The sequence below is a fragment of the Pteronotus mesoamericanus genome, unplaced genomic scaffold (genome assembly GCF_021234165.1).
Source record: "Pteronotus mesoamericanus isolate MK-2021 breed Mesoamerican mustached bat unplaced genomic scaffold, CSHL_Meso_final scaffold_85, whole genome shotgun sequence".
In the NCBI taxonomy this organism is placed as follows: domain Eukaryota; kingdom Metazoa; phylum Chordata; class Mammalia; order Chiroptera; family Mormoopidae; genus Pteronotus; species Pteronotus mesoamericanus.
Genome location: NW_026555329.1, coordinates 38,759,416 through 38,777,795, shown reverse-complemented (window position 1 = coordinate 38,777,795; position 18,380 = coordinate 38,759,416). Strand labels below are relative to the sequence as shown.

Below are 18,380 nucleotides of genomic sequence, written 5' to 3'. Positions count from 1 at the left end.
ACCAATTTAAATGGTTCAGAGGAGAGGGACAGATAGTGATTCCTCTGTATGCAGGGTGTAGGAGATTTACCTTGACTTTTAATATTTTCAAATTATGTACAGAGCAGGACCTCAGAGAATTTCAGATATAGACAAGGTTTGTCTTGTCAAATGTGGAGAAAAGAGAACCTTCATACACTACAGATGGGATGCAGATTGGTGCAGCATCTGTGGCAAACAGTAAGGAGTTTCCTCAAAAAATTAGAAATGGAACTGCCTTATGACCCAGCAATTCCACTTCTGGGAATATATCTGAAGAAACCCAAAATACTAATTTGAAAGAATATGTGAACTCCTATGTTCATTGCAGTGTTATTTATAATAGTGAAGATCTGGAAACAGCCCAAGTACACATTAGTGGATAAAAAAGCTGTGCTACATTTATATAATAGAATACTACTCAGCTGTAAAATAAAAAAAATTAAAAAAAGAAAATCTTACCTTTTGAGACAGCATGAATAGACCTGAAGATTTGATACTAAATGAAATAACCCCCTCAGAGAAAGACAATTACTGTATAACCTCACTTATATGTGGAATCTAATTTAAAAAAAATGATATACAAAATAGAAATAGAGGCATGGATACATAAAACAGAGTGACAGCTGTCAGAAGGGAGAGAGGTTGGGGGCTGGATGAAAGAAGGTGAAAGGATTAAGCAAAAAAACAAAACCAAAAAATCTTACATACATAACACATAGACACAGACAACAATGTGGTGATAAACAGAGGGGAAGGTGGCTGAAGTGTAGGTGGAGTTGGGCAAAGGAGTGGAAAATGGAAATAGAAAGAGACCTTATTGGGACAATGGGCACACAACGCAGTGTGCAGATAATGTTTTGTTGAGTTGTACACTTGAAACCTGTATGTTTTGTGAACCAATGTCACCCCAATAAATTCAATTTTTAAAAAGTTTACTTTTCTCTCTCTCTGCCTTTCCGTGAACCTCCAAGCATCTACTCCTATGGCTGATGGAATAAATGAAGTGGAAAAGGGCATGGCTGACTTTACAATCTCTCAAAAACTGCCCAACATTCAGCCATAATCTCAAGGGATACACAGGCCATGAAAAAAATGTCAGTATGTAGCCTTCATTGCAACTTTGGTGAGTTGTTTGAGTTCATGATGCTCCAGGGAAGAGGTCAGCCATGAAGAATGGAAGTGCCCTTCAGAAGGCAGGCTGTGCCTGGGCACTGTGCAAGGCGCCAGATGCAGGAAGTAAAACCCCTACCCCTTGGCAATTCCCACTAAGACCTTACACAAAAGAAAAGATTCTAAGAGGAAATTCTGTCTTTCTTCACAGTGTCTTATCTAATTTTCCTCTTCTCTCCTACACTTCTTTTCTCGCTCCTGTTCTGGGCTCTAAAAATTATCTCCCTTTATATCTCTCTTTCATAGCCCATAAACACACTTTCATCTCTCTTCCTTTCATTGCAGAAGCCCTCTAAATTCCTTTTTTACAAATCACGATGACCACATTACTACAACTTTTCTTTAGGTTAACTTGTTCTCCCATTTGATTCCAGGTCTAGATCTTGAATCTTTCAACCCTTTAGTTTTTGCTTATGTTCTTTCCTCTTTTTCCTACCAGCTCTGTACTTTACCCTATACCTGTGGTTAATTGTATTAACTTGTTTTCCTGTATGAGGCCTCCTTTAGATTATTTGGTTTGTTTCTGAATGTGCTTCAGAACATTTATGATTTTATGTTCACCACCCTTAACTCTGCTTGCCTCCACCAGTGTCTGGCTCAAGGGAAGAAGGCTCTGTACAAGTAGGTGGGTATCATACCAGTTGGTGGTCTTACGATGTCTGTGGCTTCCTGTGTCCTCAGTTAGCAATGAACTAGCCAGGAGGGATAAATCTTCAACAGAGTCTTTCAGGTAGGGGAAAAACCCAGAGTGGCTCTAGTATGTACCTAAATCAGGGGTTTGAACTATGTATGGCTTGGTCCAAAGCTCATGCTCTACCCACTACAACACCATTAGGTGTTGAAATACCAGGTGACTCTGCTTTAGAAGTCTTGGTGTAAGAGGATCTGGCTGCTTTTTCCACCTGTCATTCTAACCCATGTTGAGGAAGTTTAGCCAATAATAATATGTTGTGCTCTACCATATTGAATGAACCCCATGACAGTTGATCATCAACATGAAAATGCCATATCGGACAATCTCGTCATAGGTTATCTAAGACATAGATGTAGATCTTCTTTGATGGTGCAGTTGTTGGAACTCTGGGCCACAGTACCTTAAAAAGACCAATATCTGTGGTTAAAAACAAGAGTGATGCTCAGATATACATATATCAGTATCTAAAATGATTTCTGCATGAAAAAAATGAAACTCGACCACCAATTTACATCATACACACAAATAAATTCAAGATGGATAAAAGACTTAAATATAAGTTGTGACACCATAAGAGTCCTAGAGGAGAACATAGGCAGGAAAACCTCAGATATTCCATGTAGCAATATTTTCACCAATATGTCCCCCAGAGCAAGGGACATAAAGGAAAGAATTTAAAAAGTGGGACTTCATCAAAATAAAAAAAACTTCTGCACAGCTAAAGAGAACATCAGCAAAATGAAAAGGGAACCAACCATATAGGAGAACACATTTGCCAATGATACCTCAGAAAAGGGTTTGATCTCCAAAATATATAAAGAACTCACACAACTCCATTCCAGGAAGACAAACAACCCAATTAAAAAATGGGCAAAGGACCTAAACAGACACTTCTCCAAGGAGGACATACACAGGGCCCAGAGACATATGAAAGGATGCTGAGCATCACTAGTCATCAGAAACATGCAAATAAAAACCAAAATGAGATATCACTTCACACCAGTGAGAATGGCCATCATAAACAAATCAATAAACAAAAAGTGAAGTTATGGAGAAAAGGGAACCTTAATGCATTGTTGGTGAGAATGCAGACTGGTGCAGCCACTGTGGAAGACAGTTTGGAATTCCCTCAAAAACCTAACAATGGAGCTGCCTTTTGACCTGGCAATTCCACTGCTGGAATTATACCCTAAGGATCCTGAAACATCAATTCAAAAGACCCTATGCACCCCAGTGTTCATAGCAGCACAATTTACAATAGCCAAGTGCTGGAAGGAACCTAAGTGCCCATCAGTAAATGAGTGGATCAAAAAACTATGGTACATTTACAAAATGGAATACTATGCAGCAGAAAGAAAGAAAGCACTCCTACCCTTCCTGACAGCATGGATGGGACTGTAGAACATTATGCTAAGTGAAATACGCCAGAGAGTGAAAGACAAATACCATATGATCTCACCTATAAGTGGAACCTAATCAACAAAACCAAGCAAGCAAAATATAACCAGAGACATTAAAATGAAGGACAAACTGGCAGTCACCAGAGAGGAGAGGGCACTGGGGAGAAAGAAGGGGAAGGGTCATCAAGGAACATGTATAAAAGACCCACGGACAAAGTCAAAACGGGGTAGGATGGAGGGTGTGAGGTGGGGATGGGTGAGGCAGGGGAAAGTGGTGGCAGGAAAATGAAGACAACTGTGCTTGAACAGCAATTAAAAAATAAAATAAAATGATATCTGGTTTGTCTTATATGTCATCAGTTAACCTGATGGGTATAGAAAAGGCAAATCTCAGTATGTCAACACTTTAGGAATTTATCAGAGTAACTGGTTGAGCGGTGAGAGCCTACCCAAGCCATGTGTCTTAGAATAAATACGCAGTCTCACTCTAAGAAACAGCAGTATCTAATAATCATAAGTTGAAAATAACTCTTTAATATGTTAGGTATTAGGGATACAGTGGGGACTGTAGTAAAGATAGTCCTTGTTTATCTTTAGTTGAAACATACAACTTAACAGCAAATTAAAAAGTCAAAGTTTCAGGAGTGATATAGAAATCTAAATATCTCCCTAAAACACTAGTCAGTTGTTACAGTATCATTAAATGGACCATGTTTCCTCCACAGATTTGAGGTGGAAACTTTATCATATACTAAATTCACATATAACCATGGTACTATTTCAGGATTCCATTCTTTTAAAGATTTTTCTATTATTCTATTACAGTTGTCCCAATTTTTCCCCCTTTGCCCTCCTCCACCCAGCCCACCACCGCTCTCACAGCCAATCCCCACAATATTGTTCATGTCCATGGGTCATTCATACCTGTCTTTGACTAGTCCCTTCCTTTTCTTTCCACCCATCCCCAATCTTGTTGCTGTCAATCTATTCCATGTTTCCATGACTCTCGTTTCCATTTGCTCATTAGTTTATTTTTGTTCATTAGGTTCCTCTTATAGGTGAGATCATATAGTATTTGTCTTTCATGTGTTAAGTTGATTTCACTTAACACAATATCCTAAAGTTCCATACATGTTGTTGCAAAGGATAGGAGTTCCTTCTTTCTTCCTGCTGAGTAGCATTCCATTGTGTAAATGTACCATAGTTTTTTTACCCACTCATTTACGGATGAGCACGTAGACTGTTTCCAGAACTTGGCTATTGTAAATAGTGCTTCTATAAACATAGGGTGTATAGGGTCTTTTGAATTGGTATTTCAGGATTCCTATGGTATATTCCCAGTAGTGGAATCACTAAGTCAAAAGGCTGTTCCATTTTTAGTTTTTTGAGGAAATTCTATACTGTTTTCCACAGTGGCTGCACCAGTCTGCATTTCCACCAACAGTGCATTAGGGTTCCCTTTTCTCCACATCCTCACCAGCACTTGTTGGTTGTTGATTTATTAATTATGGCCATTCTAATATGTGTGAGGTGATATCTCATTGTGGTTTTAATTGCATCTTTCTGGTAGCTAGTGATGTTGATCATTCTTTCATATGTCTATAAGCCATCTGTATATCCTCTTTGGGGAAGTATCTATTCAAGTCCTTTGTCCATTTTTTAATTGGATTGTTTGTCTTCCTGGTGTTAAGTCATATGAGTTCTTTATATATTTTGTAGATCAAACTCTTGTCCGAGGTGTCATTGGAAAATATGTTCTCCCACATGGTTGGATCTCTTTTCATTTTGCTGATGTTTTCTTTAGTTGTGCAGAAGCTTTTTAATTTGATGTAGTTTTGTTTGTTTGTTTTCACTTTTATTTCCCTTTTCCTAGGAGCTATATTGGGAAAAATATTGCTATGTGGGATATCTGAAATTTTCCTGTCTATGTTTTCCTCAAGGACTTTTATGGTATCATGGTTTATATTTAAGTCTTTTATCCATTTTGAGTTTATTCTGGTGTATGGTGTAGGTTGGTGGTCTAGTTTCATTTTCTTTTTTGCTTGTACCAGTCCAGTTCTCCCAACACCATTTATTAAAGAGGCTATTTTTACTACATTGTATGCTCATGTCCCATTTGTCAATGTTAATTGGCCGTAGATATATGAGTTTATTTCTGGACTCTCTATTCTGTTCCATGGATCTGTATGTCTGGTGTCTGTTCTTATGCCAGTACCAGACTTTTGATTAGAATGACCTTGTAGTACAGTTTGATATCAGGTATTATGATCCCTCCTACTTTCTTCTTCTTTGTCAAGATTTCTTAGGCTATTCAGAGTCCTTTCTGGTTCCATATAAAGTTTTGAAATATTTGTTTTCTATCTGTGAAATATTCCATTGGTATTTTAATAGGAATTCTGTTGAATCTATAGATTGATTTGGGTAGTATGTACATTTTAGTGATGTTAATTCTTCTAAACCATGAACATGATATAAGCTTCCATTTATTTGTATCTTCAATAATTTCTTTCTTCAGTGTTCTATAGTTTTCCAAGTACAGATCTTTTACCTCCTTGGTTAAGTTTTTTTATAAGTACTTAATTTTGTTGTTGTTGTTGTTAGTAAGTGGGATTTTTTCCCCAAGTTTCTCCTTCTGATATTTCATTATTGTTGTACAAAAATGTCCTCAATTTCTGAATATTGACTTTGTATCCCACTACTTTGCCAAATTCATTTATTAGGTCAAGTAGTTTTTGTTTTTTTGGTGGAGACTATAGGGTTTTCTATATACACTAGCATATTGTCTGCAAATAATGACAGTTTTACTTCTTCCTTTCAAATTTGGATGCCTTTTATTTCTTTTTCTTGTCTGATCACTGTGGCTAGAACTTCCATGTTGAATAAGAGTGGTGAAGACTTTTGTCTTCTTCCTTATGTTAAGGGGAAAGCTTTCAGTTTTTGCCCACTTAGTATGATGGTGGGTGTAGGTTTCTTTAATGGCCCTTCCTATGTTGAGGTATGCTCTCTCTAATCCCACTTAGCTGAGTATTTTTTTTATCATAAAGTGCTGGATTTTATCAAATGCTTTTTCAGTAGCTATTGATTTTATCATGTGATTTTAGCATCTATGTTCATCAGAGATATTGGCCTGTAGTTTTCTTTCTTTGTTGTGTCTTTAGCTGGTTTTGGAATTAGGATAATACTGGCCTCACAAAAAGAGTTTGGGAGGCTTTCCTCTTATTGAATTATTTGGAAGAATTTAAAGATAGGAGATAGTTCTTCTTTAAATATTTGGTAAAATTCACCTGTGAAGCCTTCTAATCCAGGGCACTTTTTTATTGGGAATTTTTTGATTATGGCTTCAATATCCTTAGTTGTTATTGGTATATTTTGGCTTTCTGCTTCTTCTTGACTTAGTGCTGGAAGCTTATATATTTCTAGGAATTTGTTTATTGGCCTAGGTTGTCCAATTCTTTGGCACACAGTTGTTCATAGTAATTTCTTACAGTCCTTTGTATTTCTGTGGTAACAGTTGTAACTTCTCTTTCATTTTTGATTTTATTTCTTTGGGTCCTCTCTGTTTTTTTTTCTTGATGAGTCTTGTTAAAGGTTTGCCAATTTTGTTTATCTTTTCAAGGAACCAGCTCATGGATTGGTTTCAAATTTAATATTTGATTATTTGAATTGTTTCTCAAATATCTATGTCATTTAATTCTCTGATCTTGACTATTTCCTTCCTTCTACTCACTCTGGGCTTTGTTTATTTTTATTCCTCTAGTTGCTGTAGATGTAGGATTAGGTTGTTGATTTGAATTTTTCTATCTTCTTTGGATAGACCTGTACTACCTTGAACTTCCCTCTCAGTACTGCATTTGTTATGTCCCATAGGTTTTGGGTTGTTGTGTGTTCATTTTCATTTGTTTCCAGATACCTTTTGATTTATTCTTTGATCTCATTGTTAACTCATTCATTATTTAATAATGTTTTATTCAGTCTCCATGTATTTGAATGTGTTTGGGTTTTTTCCTGAGGTTGGTTTCCTGTATCAAGCCATTGTGATCTGAGAAAATGTTTAATATGATTTCAATTTTCTTCAGTATTTTGAGGATTGTTTTGTGTCCTACCGTGTGGTCTATCTATGAAAATGTTCCATATGTGTTTGAAAGGATGTATATTTTGCTGCTTTGGGGTGAATTGTTCTGTAATTATCAATTAAGTCCCTTTGAAGTGGAATGTCGTTCAATGCCACAATGTCCTTGTTGATTCTTTGTATGGAAGACCTGTCCATTGTTGACTGTGGGGTGTTAAAATCCCCTACAAATACTGTGTTGTTGTCAATATCTTTCTTGAAGTCCTCCAAAATTTTCCTTATATGATTAGGTGCTCTTATGTTGGGTGCATAGATGTTTACCGGAGTTATATCCTCTTATTGGACTACTCCATTAAGTATTATGTAGTGACGTTGTTTGTTTCTTTCTACGGCCTTTGTTTTGAAGTCTCTTTTGTCTGATACAAGTATTGCTACCCCAGCTTTTTTTTTTTTCATTTGCTAGGAATATTTTTTTCCATCCCTTCATTTTCAGCCTGTGTAGATCTTTTGTTCTGATGTGGATCTCTTGCAGACAGCATATATGCTGGCTGTATTTCCTTATCCATTCAGCTACCCTATGTTGCTTGATTGTAACATTTAGTCCATTTATATTTAAGGTTATTTTTGATAGGTACTTATTCATTGCAATTTTTTTCCCTATGTACCTGTGTTCCTCTCTTTCTCTTTCTTCATCTTCGTAAAGCAGTCCCTTTAGCATTTCTTGCAATGCTGGTTTGGTTGAGATGTACTCTTTTAGTCTTTTTTTTTTTTTTTTTTGTCTGAGAAGCTCCTTATTTTGCCTTCCATTTTAAATGAGAACCTTGCTATGTAGTATAATCTTGGTTGCAGGCCTTTGCTTTTCATTACCTGGAATATTTCATGCCATTCCCTTCTGGCTTGTAGTGTTTCTGTTGAGAAAACAGCTGCTAGCTTTATCAGAGGTACCTTGTATGTTGCTAGCTGTTTCTCCTTGCTGCCTTTAAGAGTCTCTCTTTGTTTTTAAACTTTGCTATTTTAATTATGATGTGTCTTGGTGTAGTCCTCTTTGGGTTCATCTTGATTGAGACCCTCTGTGCTTCCAGGACTTGTATGTCTTTTTTCCTCATCAAGTAAGGGAAGTTTTCTTTCATTACTTTTTCAAACAGGTTTTCCATCCCTTGCTCCTCTTCTTCTTCTGGTATCCCTATGATGTGAATGTTATTATGTTTCATGTTGTCCTGCAACTCCCTTAAACTATCTTCATTCTTTTTGGGTCTTTTTTCATTTTGTTGCTTTGTCTGCTTCCCCCCCTCCCCACATCTTGTCCTCCTACTCACTAATTTGATCCTCTGCTTCATCTAGCCTGCTTTTAATTACTTCCAGTATATCCTTCATTTCAGAAATTGTATTCTTCATTTCCTCTTGGTTCTTATTCATGGTTTCTATGTCCTTTTTCATGCTGATATAGTTACCAGTAAGTCCCTTGTACTTCCAAAGAGTTCCTTGTAGTTCTCACTGAGCTCCTTGAACATTCTTATAACCATTATTTTGAACTCTGTATCTGATAGATTGCTTGTCTCAGTTTTATTTAGCACTCTTTGTGGGGACTGGGTCTTTCCTTTTGTTTGGGATTGTTTCTGTCTCATAATTTTAGGTGATTCTTGTTTTTTTCTGTGTATTAGATTGATCTGCTTTGACTTCCTGTCATTGTGGGATAGACTTCTGTGGTAAGAGGTCTCTCACTGTGGGACTCAGTGGCGCAGTCTCCTATATCTTGAGCTGGATGCTCTTGTGATGCCCTTTATGCCATTTATGTGGGCTCTCTGGTTGTAATTGGGTTTTGATTTTTGTTGGGTCATTCCTTATTGATTCTTCCCTCCACCTGGCTGACTGTGTCACATTTCCCACCATGTCTTGCTTGTTGTTTTACAGGTGCTTCCTGAACAAAACAAAATAATTCAGGAAACAAGACCCATACCTACAAAAATAACCCTCACTCACAACCACACCATCAACAACAAATGAGCAGATATTAATAAAAGTGAAAACAGATTAAGACTATTATAAGAAAGAAGAAATGAATATGAGATGACTAATGGAAAGAAAAATTATTTTGAGAGGGTATAAAGAGGGGAAATAATAATAGGGAATAAAAACAAGGTAACGAAAGAAAGAAAAGAGAATTTACATGGTAAATTTAAAAAGGAGGGTAGACAGAAAAAGGTGTAAGAAAAGGGAAGAGTATAGTATGAGGTTTAAAGAAAAATTTTAAAAATAGTGAAAAAGTAGGAACAAAATTGAAGAAAATCATCCACCACAGCAATATCAATGACAAATAAGCAAATATTAATACATATGGAAAGAGAATAAGAAGGAAAAAAGAGAGACTTATGAGATATCAAAAGAAAAGAAGAGTGATTTTAAGAGGATAGAGGGAGAATAAATGATACGAGTGAGGAATGAAAACATGGCTAAGACTGGGAAAAAGTAAAATTTAAAATGAAGAAAGGAAAGGACAGGAGGAAGTCAAAATGTGGTAGGAGAAGGGAACAGTAAAATTTGAGATTTAAAATACAAAAATAGTGAACATCTAGGAATAAACTTGAAGAAATGCAACAACAACCACCATATTAACAACAAATGAGCAAAGATCAATAAAGATGGGAAGAGAATAAGGATATTATAAGAATGGGAAAAAGAATGTGATATGACTAATGACAAGAAAAATGGTTTTGAGAGGTTGGAGGGAAGAGAAATAGTAAGAGTGCTGAATAGAAACAAATTGTAGAAAGAGAAAACATAAAATTTATTAAAAAATAAGGAGAGGAAGAAGAAGGTATAATGGTGTAAGAGAATGGAGGAGTTAAACATGAGACTTGAAATAAACTAAAATAAAAATGAAATAATAGGAACAAAGAAAAAGAAAAAATGTTAAAAAGTGACTCAGGAGAAAAATTAATGCAAATAATGAAGGAATCCATGGTGGAATTTGTCTCAGCAGAGTCTAGTGTGTGCCACTGTCTTCTTTTTCTGGATCCGCCCCTGCTAATGTCAGATGGTGTCCTAGTCTGGCCCTAGGCAGCCTGTTTGACACTACAAGTGATCGATAGTCCATAGCTGTCTGCTTCAGGCTTGGCTGGTCCCCATTGTTTTGCCTTGCCAGCTTTCCATTAGCCCAAAACCCAAGAGTGGTTCATCTAATGTCCAAGATCAGTGCAAGTACCATTTCTACTTGCCCCTGGAGAGGCCCTTTGGTAAGGTTGGCAGGGTGGAATCCCTGGGTTGTCCCCCAGGGGCACTGTTCAGTTTTCAGGGAAGGTCATGGAAATATTTCCCCACCCTCTTTCCACATGTGTTGGTCTGTCCCAGATTATTTTCAATAATGTATGGTTTCTGGTGAGTCACCTGTCAGGGACCAGTCTGTGTAAAAGGGTCAGCCCTTTCCTATTTGGCATGGATGGCAGCTCTGTCTAAGAGCTGAGGCTGGGTGGGACCCTGAACACCCCTTGTTGTGCCTGTCTCTAATTTCTCTGCTCTGTGTGTTTCAGTGGATCAGCTCCTAAGGAACAACTGTAGCTCATACTGTCTAATAGAAGATCAGAAAAGGCCCTTTCAGAGCTTCTCTTTCTTTCCTCTGTGGATATGTTCTGAGCAGTGGGTTCCTGAGTCTGGCTTCACTGATCTGCAAACCCTGCAATCCTGCTGGTGGGGGTTGGGCATGCCAGCCTGTGAGGGGTTACCTGCCTGGGTCCAACAAACCTCAGGTGTTTAGCTCCTGGTCGTCTAGTCCCCAACCTGCTGCTCTTGTAAGAGACTCAGGTCCAAACTCTCCACTCTGCACAGTCCCCTGTGGGCCAGCCATGCTGGGTTGGGTCCCACAGTCCCTTCAGGGTAGCACTTTCTGCTCTTCCTGTATAGCTGGACTCAGTGAGACCAAGCTGCACTTTCACTCCTATTTCTTTTTTGGCAGAGCTGCTGAGCACATGGGAGCACAGGGTACCTGCTGAGTCTCGAGTCTCACCTCAGGTCCTTTTTCAAGGGTCTCTATGTGGCCACCTCACTACAGCAATCAAGTCCTGGTCCAGTTCTCCATAAGCCCCACCTCACCAAATAGCACAAAGTCTCTCTTGGTCAGGGCCGACCACAGCCTGCCAGTGCCCCCAACAGTTAATAAGAGTTTTTCTCTGTAACTCTCCCAATGACAAAGCAGCTATGGATGTGCTGCTCACTGTGTGTGTGCATGCAGCCTTAGTCTCCCAGACTTTGTATGTCCTTCCAAGTCTCTCCTGATTAGGATTGGTTTCCTTCTGAGGGACCAAGGACCTACTCTAGAAGAAGAGGGAGCCACTAAGCTGCATTTTCTGATGGATCTCTTCTCAGCTGCAGAGGCCTCACACAGGGCATTTCCTCCTCAACTTATAAAATCTCTTACAGGATGATACAAAGCATCCTCTGTATTCCTTGGCTTCAAGAATTCATAGCAGCTGAGGTTCTGTTGACTGTTCAGGTCACTTGTCTGAAGATCAGCCAAAAAGTGCACAAGCAAGTGGGCTCAGCTTCCACCTACTTGGCCACCATCTTTATTCTCCATTCTGATTCATTGACCTGTCTCCCTATTTTTGGCTCAGTACTGGTTTTTAATCTGTAACTTTGTAATATGTTTTACTAGTTAGCAGGCAAGTCTTCCTTCTTCTTTACTTCATTCCATCTCTTCTTACCCCTCTACATTTCTGGGTCATTTCTATATGTGTGTTTTTCCAAATGACATTTAAATTAATTTTTTTAACTTCTCCATCTCCCTCATATTTCTCTAAAAAACAAAAGAAACAAACCTGGGGCTGCACAAGCTATTTTAATCCTATTGACAAAGTATCTACTGCAGAAGTTCTTCTGCTAAAATAATTCTATAACTTCAATATATATGTTAAACTAGCATTCCTGGTTATTCCTCATGAAGAAAAAATTCCTTTGATGAATTATTTTGAGTAGTAAAACCTATAAAATATACCCCTTTAGAGTATTTTAAAATATAAAAATCAATTCCAGGTGCAACTTCTATAGTCAATGCGTTTATACAAACAATTCTCCACTGTGCTTTATATAATATGGCTAAGGGAAATTATCAATTGCCTGTTGAAATCTAAAAGAAAAAAATCCCTTACAATATGTATGCTTTATATGAAGATAATTTATAATGATAGGTGGAGAATAATCTGATTTATTTGAGCATTTTTCTTGCTGATCATCCCTTTCAAAAGCATTCAATAAAAATAGATCTATTATGAAAACATTGAATATTCTCTGATCAACTCAATGCAGTATATTAATGAAATATAATATATCAAAATTTCTGATGGAAACAATACAACATATTCTGGTATTTGTAGTAGCAGCTGGTTCTATGTCATTCTCTTCCTAGTGGGTAGCCAAATATGTAATCAAAAGTATGAAGCAGAATCATGAGAGCAACATTCACAGTGACATAATTAAGGACATAGGCTTATTTTTATATAGAGTCCCAAAGGAGGTTGAAGATCATTAAAGGTACAGAGAAATCGTGGAGCTTCTTCACCCACATGGTAATGAGGAAATAAAGATCTTTATCATTATGAAATAGGAATAGTGAGTATATTAAATATCTGAATCTTTGATTTGAACGCAGCAAACACCATTTAATATGACTATGACCATGATCTTGGGAATTTTACTTAACCTCTCAGAACATTAGCGCAATAACTTCCTGCCTAAATTTTAGGGTTCTTTATGTTATTTCAGTAGAGATAAAAGTCAACATCTTCTTGGTGCCCTGAAGAGGACTTTCATACTGAAATTCTTATACCAGTCAAAAAAGATGACAAAAGAGCTTACTAATTACTGCCTTTTATGGAAGAAAAATATAAAGAAATTGGACAGCTCAAAGCACTATTTGACTGCTATTTTAAATCTATATTTTAGACCAATCAAACTAAAAACTTAAAACTTTTAAAAAGTAGTTTAAGTTTATATTACACGATTCTGCCTTGACTGGTGTAAATACTAGTGTGAGAGCATGTGGTAGATCGTATGTTTTTGTCAGGTATATACTTCTCCATCCACTGATGTCAAGACACTCCTCCCCCCACAACAGGCCATGTGACTTGATTGGACCAATATAAGTAAAACTGACACATGGCATTTTTGAGCAAAATATTAAGAGCCTTCTTGAAATCCTGCCATTTCTCATTTCTGTTTTCCTCTGCCACAAAAGTTTCATGTTCCAAAATGTGTAAGATCTGCTGTCCTGTCTTGGTCCTGGATTGAAGATGTGGAGCAGAGTCACAGATAAACTAAAGCTATAATATAATATGATAAAAACATAATTTATTGTTGTAAGCCTTTGAGATTTGGAGGCTTCTTGATGTGGGAGCTGACATATAGAGAACATTATTCTAAAATAGTAGAAATCAAAGTTTTTATGTCCCATTTTCAATACTTCACTTAGATATTTGATTTTTACAAGCAGTATTATTATCTCCATTTCTTTGTTGATTTCATTATTAGGATATCATTGAAATATGATGCCTTGGAATTCTAGACAATTGTTTATTGAAAAATCCCAAAGGCAACACAAATTCATCTGGGGAAGTATTTAACTTTGATAATTAATGACATTTGAGCATTTACTCTGACTTTATGAAAAATAACCTATTGGCAAAACTTTACCACAAATCCAACAAAGGTCTCTTCTACTTCTACACAATACTCAACCAGTGTCTCCCTCAGCCAAAGCATTTGTCAGGGAACCAAAGTAGAGGTGGAAATAGCACCTTTCCTTATTACTGCCAGTGAAAGACACAAAATATTGGCTTCCTGGCCCCATGATCCTGGCTTCTGCCAGATTAGAGGCCTGAGTACCCAAGGAAGGAATGCTTCTACTAAGGCATCCAACAACAGTTCCACTGCATTGGAGCTGATACAGCTGCCTAGACATTTTGGATAAGCAGGCAAATACCATTGGATAATCAGGCAAAAAATAAAAAGGGATTGGCTGGGGAGATTGCTCTTGATTATTACAGAAAAATAGTTTACCTGATACATAATAGGAGCAGGGTATATTATATTTGATCTCCTTTAGTACAGTATATCTTGTAGTAAAAGTTATTGAAAAACTATAACAATCTCACATAGGGAGGAATATCTGGGACTCAATCATTTAAGAAAGATGATATAAGTCAACTTACAAGGAGAAGAACTTCAAATACCTGAGGTGCTTACTGAGGACAAGAATAACATGGAATGAATAATGAAGGGTTGCAGTCATCAATATCAACCAGGGCCTTGTGAATAGAAGCATAAATGAAGATTATGGAGTCTACCCATATTTTCTTACTGTATCATTTAAATATATATTCTTCAAATAATTTTCTCTTTTTCACTCTCCTGCTCCATTTTTTCACATAGATTGTATTGGTTAAATTTATGTTTTAGTTTATTGGATTCAGAATACACAGAAATACTCATGACAGAATTAAAGGACAGTATATCACCTGGAGATTCTGGAATTTGACTGGCTGTGGTAATTGCTAAGACTCTTTTCTCTGCTTTTGAGGAGAGGATAAGTATGCTTTTGTTTGTACAATGGAGAGTTGGATTATGTTGATGTGGTCATTTTGTTAATGATAGTAGCAAAGATATAATATGGAAGAAAGACAGAACTGAAAGGACATGTCTCATGTTTTGTCAAGCCAGCTTATTTGCCCATTATTCCTCTTTAGGTAGTTTTCTACACTATGAGTCCAGCCTTGAGACCTACACATGACCTAGATTCTTATACCCAAATAAGACTAAGACTTGGTTTTAGAAGAAAGTGATATTTTAAAAAAGCTGTCACCAGCTAGAATCCATGCTTTGGAGGTGGTGGCTGTGACTGTGCTCTATTTTGGCGGGGGGCATCAGCTGAGGGTATGGCATCCCATACACAGTGTCATTGGTGCAAGCTTCTTTCTTTTGTTCAGCCACAGGGAAAGTGGATTTTAGGGAGCTGTCCTTTGGGATGGTCTGGGTGTTGTTTCTAGCTGGGTAGCCTTGAGCCTGGTCCCCTAGCTCTACTGGGGAGTCTATGAGCTCTTTAATATCTATTAAAAATTCAATTTTCCACTAACCTCACTATGATGGATTCTGATATTTGTAACAAAAAATAGGACTTTCCAAAAATGTACAGAGGCATACTGTCCTCTACCTCTTAAACAAGAAGATTTTCTTTAGCATGTCCAGTAGAAGCTGTTGATACTTTGCATTCACAAATTTCTGTGTAGTAGGCCTCAATAGGGGAGATATATATTTGATAAAATGTGAGGTAGTACTCACCTGATAAATTGTTAAGTGCCTTTAAACCCTTTCTATGCTCATTAATTAAAAAAATCCTTTCATTCTGTAAATATTTATCGAGATCCTATTGTGCAACCATCACTGTAATAAGTGCTGTAACTATAGCAATGCCTAACACAGAGAAGATCTTTGTCTTTTCTAAAAAAATCAAATAGAGGAGGCAGGCAATTACCAATTAAACCAATAACTAATGAGGCTAGTTAAAAATGTGATAAGTGTTTCAAAGAAAAAAAATTAATTTTGCAGGGGAGTAAAGCTGGATATGAAGAGACATCCACTTGTGAAGAACAGCTATAGTGGCAGCCAGTGGATGAAGCTGAACTTGAATTTTACATTAAAAAAATAAATCTATACACTTTCCTCATTTGCTCCTGCCTCAGATGTCACAGTAATGGTGAAGCAGAGTTATACTATATTTCTGATAATACTATAAAGGAGTCAGTGTGGAGGGACTCCAGAGCCTCCGGTTTGTTGTGCTACTCCTTGTTGCAGTCTGGTCTTCGTGGCCCCTGCTGCTGCCCCTGGGTCGCCCAGACACTCACACAGCGCACTGGGGCCGGGGCCACTGCTGCATTTACATACAGTGATAAGTAACCTGATAAAGCCTCCCTTTATAAAATATTCTCCCAGGAAAATCTAGAAGATAATGATGTCTCAGACATTTAAAAATTATTAGCATCATAGGCAGAAAAAACCTTGGTATGGTGATGATCTTTAGTGACAACTGTGCAAGAAAAAAGTAAATGAAATAGTAGATTGAATAAAAACTAGAAGAGAAGAAGAAAAGAAAAAGAAAAGGAAGCAGAAGAAGCAATTATTTCATGGCACTCCTGTTAAAACTGAGAAGTTCTTAAGCTGGAAAGCCAAGTTTGATGCAGAACTCCTGGGAAAAAAAAAGAAAAGAAAAGAAGGACAAGCAAAACAAAATAAATTAAGTGGGAAACAGCTATTTGAAACAGATCATAATCTTGACACACCTGATATCAAGTTCTTGGAGGATGCTGTAAATCATGTAGATCAGTATTTGTTCCAGGAAGTGGATGACTTGAGCTAGAAGATGATGAGGATGATCCAGACCACAGCCCTGCTGACCCAGATTGTGACTCAACTGATTGATGGACTGTCCCCATCTGCAGAGAGGCTCGACTGCCACAGCATCTGTGGCTATGTTGATTTTCCTTTCTTTTTTCCTAAGGAAAAAAAATTTTTTTTGAAAATAATGTTCTTCTGAAGATTTTCATCAATTAACTTAATAAAATGATTTTAAAATTTCAAATTAAAAAAATAGAATCGATGCATCTTTCCCTCTCTCTCATTCTCTTCCCCTTTCTCTCTCTAAAATCAATAAATAAAAAAATAAAAAAATAAAAAATAAATAAATCTGTTCCCATTCCTACCAAATGAGACATAACAACATAAACAAATGTTGGCCTAATTTTCTTTAAACATAAAGTGTCTCTGCTATAGTGCATAATATCTCAAAAAGCAATCTTTAGTACCAATAAATATAGCCCACCAGCTATGTAGCATTATTTAGAAAACCCTGTGTTACAAAATGAGAGCTTTTTTGTTTGTTTTTGTTTTTTTAGCTATAGCTTTCAAGTAAATCAATGTAATAGCTAGATCTAGATGAAAATATGGTCTTTCTTGTAGATCCCCAAATACATGCAGAGCCTCAACTACATAGGGTCATCTTATTCTAGGAGTATGACAGCCTTGGCCTGACCATCTACTATGTAGCAGGCACTGTGCTCAGTCGTGGGAAAATAAAGACACATCCTGATTTTATGTAGTTACCACATTCAGATTGCTGTCTTAGAGAAAGGATAACTATCTTAGAAGCCTTGACAAAAAGCCCTAGAAGAGGAAATTTCATAAGAAGCTTTTTTTTATTATTACTACAAGAAAATAATTATTATCATTATTGCAGGTGTTTTTCTATTCTGTTCTCAAATTTAAAAACCTATATCCAAACTCGTGCTCAAAATCTCAGAGGTCACTACTTTTACTTCTCTTTACTTCGCTTTTCATAACCAATACATCAGCAAGTTCTATTAACTTCACCTTTACACCTGTGTGAAACCCCACTGATACTATCTCCTCCGCCACCACCCTCATTCAAGTCACAGTCATTGGAGTACTGGTAAATATTTAGCAGCTAGCTGCCTTTCTGGGGCCGGAGGGGCAGGGAGCCCTACTCTATCTCCACAGCATTTGCCAGTTTCTGTGGTGTAAATACTTCTATCATGGCCAATTTCAAGCTACCAACATGGCCTCTTTGAGTGTGGATTTGGAAAGAGATGCACAGTAGCACCCCATTATATAGTATTTCCACCATGCAGGTAATAATGAAATGTAGTACAATGAATAGATAGCAAAGAGTTTTCATTGTTCATGAGCTTTGTTTTTAATATAATTTAATTATGAGTTTATATGATTTGATTTTTTAATCACAGTTGTGTGTAACAACTGGTTCACAAAATTCCTGAAAATTTGACAGTTGCTCTTATGGCTCTGGCACACTACTACTTCCTCTCTCAAGTGCCACAGTCAATGACTCCCCACACTGTAGCCAGAGTGGTCTTTGAAAAGCAGAAATCTGATAACTTGCCCCTCCCCCCTCTTAGACTGAAATACAATCTCTGCCCCTCTCAAATCTCACATCCTAAATATTCTTCCC

General features: G+C 37.1%; 1 pseudogene; it reads left to right on the top strand.

Annotated features, from left to right (window-relative positions):
- LOC129063164 (RWD domain-containing protein 1-like) overlaps positions 1-16,816 on the top strand; it is a 44,659-nt pseudogene extending 27,843 nt beyond the window's left edge.
- Positions 16,817-18,380: the final 1,564 nt, after the last annotated feature.